The sequence below is a fragment of the Ziziphus jujuba genome, chromosome 5, assembly GCF_031755915.1.
Source record: "Ziziphus jujuba cultivar Dongzao chromosome 5, ASM3175591v1".
Classification (NCBI taxonomy): Eukaryota; Viridiplantae; Streptophyta; class Magnoliopsida; order Rosales; family Rhamnaceae; genus Ziziphus; species Ziziphus jujuba.
The window spans coordinates 15,274,326-15,279,786 of record NC_083383.1 but is presented as its reverse complement, the minus strand read 5'-3'; positions in this window follow the sequence as shown (position 1 = coordinate 15,279,786).

Sequence of the window (5,461 nt, the reverse complement as noted above, 5' to 3'; positions counted from 1 at the left end):
AAAATATAAATGAAATAAAAATTTATTTTTCATAAGTTTAAGTTTTTGGGATTAATAGTATTTTAGTTAGGTATCAAAGTCAGAGAGTCAAGAGGTATTGGATTCAAAACTCAACAATTCCATCCAAAATAAAAAATAAATAAATAAAAACAAATATAAGGACCTAGAAAAGCCCAAAAAAGATAGACCTATTTTAAAGGGGAATGTTAAAAAAAAATATAAATGAAACGAAAGTCCATCTTCCATAAGTTTAAGTTTTTGGAATCAATGATATTTCAAGTCAACCCAACCCAATGAGATTAATTATATGGAGTTGAAGAATTGCATGCGATCGGAGCTTTCATAGACGTAGGAAAATGTTAGCTGCAAAGAACATTAATATGCTATACAACCCATCACTATTTTGCATAGAAAAAGGAATGGTTTTCGGCTGAGAAAGGGCTTTTGATTTCCATGGGAGACAGCCGAGATTTCCATCATAGAAGCACCGACAACCGACTTCTCCACCAAATTTTCATAATTATCCATCAAATTTCCGAGATTCCTACCAACTTCAAGCGATGACGGCAACAACGATATTTCTCTGACACCATAGACAAATATTCCTTACCCCCTCTATCAGTGTCGCCGGTCGCCGACACTCAATATTGTCATTGAAATTTCGATGTTCTTGCTGACTTTTTCTTCCCTGGTGATAGCAGGTTTTGCAAGTTGCTAAGTTATCTGGGAAAGGATAAGATGGGCAAAAAAATATTTGGCATTGGCGACAAGATGTTTCTAGTGGATGGGAAAATTAATAAAATGCCTATTTTTTAATAAATCATGATTAATTAATAAAAAATTAAAATATAACGCCTAATTAAACTTTAAGTGAAAATAATTAATATAAAAATTGTAATAATAAATAACAAAATTTTTGAAATAAAAAATAATAAAAAATAATTAGACTTTTACGCAATTATGAATATATTATCAATTTTTAAGCTGTTATATATATAAATATATTAACAATATTACCATTTTGCCGATGCTGTTATAACTTCTTGAATTGTTACTGTTGCATGGATAATATTATCAATTTAATGGACATGTTAAAATTGTGTGTACCAAATGACCGTTTTGTTGACTGATACAAATTTATTGTCAATGTTACCACTCTATAAATAGGTTACTCAATTTTGGATATGCTATGCTTCGGATAGTTACCCATTTTTGAACAATATTATCATATTATGATATGTAATCTCTTTTTGTGGACAATGTTTTACCACTTTATTGACTGCAATAGTTTTGTTTGGACGATGTTACCACATTTATAAACTTATTAGATAAAGTTGGACATTTTACCATTTGCTACGACTATGGTTACAAACTTACAGATACTGTTATTATGTTTAAATTGTTAGGACAAGTAAACAACTTCAATATTGACCAATTTAAGGATCAATACAAATTTAAGGCAATATTACGATTTCATTGAAAATTTACTCATTTCTTCTATGTTATTATTGTATGGATAGTTATCCATTTTGGACAATATTACCCCTTTATGATATGGAGCATATTTGTTTTTTGACAAAGTTACCATTTTATAATTGCTATACTAAAATTGTAAGCATATTTCGATGGTTAAAAAAAGAAAAAAAAAACACATCGAAAAAAAAAATTAAATGTGACTAACCTAAACATAGGACCCAAAAAAAAAAAAAAAAAAAAACTATTGCTTGATGTCAGTGTAAGTTTTATGTTTTTAGGGTTAAAGAAATTAAATAATAGCAATTGTACTCATTTAAATTGAATGCAAATTGGCTCATATAATTAGAGAAAAAAAATATATTAAGCATTATCGACCAAGAAGTTATATATTGATAAATGAACTCCATGGATAATGCTTGTGCAATTCATATTCTCATCCTGTTTACATTGGGCAAGATTATATATTGGTAGTTATCCTTCAATATATATTTACATCTACTAATATAAATTCAAAATAACCCCTTAAAGTTGCATGCTGTTATATGTACTATTATTATTTTTATAACTGTTAAATTTAATCTGATCTAGTTGTGTAGATTAGCACATTGAAATTCAGAGCAGTTAATTAATAATTTTCCCACTCCATGGTACTGAAGGCTTGTCCGTTAATGTGAATAACCAATAGGTGTCCAAATCTTTTTAGTCTGCCAAGTATCTAATTATCTCATAATTCAGTTTATTTTTTTCATCTATATGTGGTTTGCACACACCAACATCCAAGTGTTTTGAAATACAATTACCTTTTTCATATATCAGGGTACTAGTAACATATATAATAGTTGGCCAAAATTAATAACTTATTTGTTCTTTGATTTGTTCCAAACGACATACGCTGGTACTGTTGGAATTAACCAATAACATTAACAATATAATCTTTACATCATAGTACATACAAGGGCACATGTTACATGTGAGAAGCTATTTAAAAATTGTGCGGGCACATTGTCAAGTGGTATTGATCAGTGCAACTCATATACATATATACTATTTGAATTGTAGTATATCTTCACAGCCAAGCGAGAAAGACGATTCCTATTGTCTTACCCATAACAATAACTAGATGACAACCAACAGAGTCCCAAAATCATTAACAACAAAGAGAGTCAATAAAGTCTGGATTTTAAATTACATCACAAAAAAAAAAAAAAAAAAGAAAAAAAAAAAAAAAAGAAAAAAGAAAAAGAAATAAAAGACAAAAACCACAATCATTCAGACGTTCCTTGCAGTCGCAGGGTAAGCATCTACTACATGTGATGCATGTTCATTAGCGATGACAGTCCTCATATCATGGATGGTCCCTGGATGGTGCATCACTTGAAGGACCTAACAATGAAGCGGGAATGATTTCTAAATCTATTCATGCTTAAATCACTCTTATAGAACATATACACTCAATTGCTTGAGAACATTTGGTCAATACGTTACCTTGAAGGTTATTTAGCCTGGTGTTAGTCAGCAGATCTTCCAACTTATTGAGCATGCTAGTTGGCTGCGCATGCACAGCGTTGATGACAGTGAGATTTGTAGCCAGTCAAACAAATCCATTAGTTGAAGTACCATGGAAGGAAAAGCAACGCAATCTAGTGTTAACCACAATCATCATAATTTCAATAAACTTTCATCAACTATCGTCAAGGTAATGCAACTAAACTTTCATCAACAATAGCCATAATTTCAATAAACGAAACTTATCCCTAATTGGCCTGCAGAATGTTTGAGGAAAGCTTGCCCGACCACTTCCAACGTGCACAACCATTTCCTCTATGAATATCCAGTGCTTAAACCAACCACGGCAGAGCAACCCATCAGGTAAAGGCGTAAAGAACCATAACTTCCCCCATTCATGCAATCGATAGAAACCATTCAAACCTGCACATGGAATAATAGAAAACAATGATGGCAGATTGTCAATTATGGCTTCATCCACACTACAAAAAATTTGGGCATTTGCTATGCAGCTAATTTGTTACGTAGGGGCTATTTTTGTCGCCTTATCGTATTTAAGTGACAAAATTATTTCTTCTTGTGGTTGTCATGATAGATCCTTCACAAAATAATTTGATGATAAACTTTGTAATTTGTCATAGAAAGAGCATATAACTATGACAAAAAATATCTTCGTCATAAAATGGAGTTTTACTGTGACATCAATTTTTGACACTTAACCCTCCGAGTTTTGTCATTGTATGTACACATATTTTCACCAATAAAGCTGTAGGAACTAGTCAAACTATCCATCAGTGACAATGCATACAGTTAAGTAGCAAAATATTATTTGCCATTTAAACCATTAGTGTCACATCTAATTTTTCATTTAAAAGGTCAGTGACATATCCAATTTGTCATTGAGCCCTTTCAATGACAAGTAAACAACTTTTTGTCACTGACTTGTTACTATAGGACATAAACCATGGTTAAGTTATTTGTCACCGAAACTACTTTTTTTATTTGGTGACAATATTTTTGTATCTAAAAATAATATATCAATTACCAGTTTTTTATTAGATCCTACTAATTAATTATAATATCATTAATTATTATTTTCAAATATAAAATGACACTTCTGAAATGCAATTAACATAAAAAAAAATGATACTTTCTTAAATAGTTATCTTGTACTATAAAATTTATTAAACAGCAAGTGATACTAATATAATGTGTACCAAAAACAATAAGACTACATTAAAAGGAAAATATAAACAAAAACAATTTGTAATTCTAAGGGAAAATATATATATACAAGATGGTTGCCTATACCCACTAAATCTTTACAATCTCCATCTTCCAATGCAGATCATTAATATATTCTCCAAGGATCCCTATATGATTAAAAAAAAAAATGAATCATTTAGTAGAAATCTAATTTAATTAGCAAAGAGAAAAGAACAAGCTAAAGACTTTCTAAGTTCCCATAAGTTGGCAATCCTTTACCTCCCAAGCATTCCCACCTCTTGTTCAATTCGCCCTACTTGCCAACCATTAATTCCTAATCTATCAATCATATTTATATAAGAATCAGTAATAACCACACTATCAGAGTATAAAATGCCATCAATATTGAGAACAATCTTTCAAAAGCAATAAGAACATTTCTTAGATGATAAATCTCCAATTAAAAACTAGGTTTTATTTGCAATGGTAATGATCATGGTGACACAAATTAATATTTATAGAAAAATATACTAATTATTCTGCCCTATTAACTTAGCCAAAAAAAAAAAAAAAAATACCCTCATATAGATACTCTGGTTATGGAGAAAATTGTTGATGGGTATAATTACCATTTATCTGTTCTCAACTTTTATTAAGATCAAACCAAGCAATAGTAAATAGCATGAAGAATATAAAATCACAGAGACATTGAATTTTCAAAGAACAACCATGTTATAACCTATTTATGAATTAGCATGAAGAACATCAATGTCCATTTGAGTAAGCAAAAATACTATATTGTGATTATTGCAATGATCATTAGCTGAAAAATTAAAACAAGTATGAACATACATTAAATTTTCCATGCCCTTTCGAAGGTACAAATATATGAATTTGGGGGGAAAAAAGAGTGTTTCACACCACTATTTCCATCCAGAAGTTGAAAAGAATTTTGAAAGTAAAAATCATAATATGTTTGGATTATATTCTATGTTGAGAGAGTTGAAAAAGCACTATCTCGTTGAAAGGTTCTACATGTTCGCCCTTTTCAAGGCATATCTTTAGACAAAGAACCTGTTTTTCCTTTTTTCGGATGGTAAATATTTTTTAGAACATGGAGTGTGAATTAAACCTATGTTTGAATTGAAATTGACATACTGATGCAAGTTCTTCCCTTCTAAGTCAGACAGATTCATATCTAAAAGAGGTTGACAATAAGTTCTTTAAAAATTGACCATTTGTCCCTCTGTTAGAAGTGACCTGTTGGTCTAGC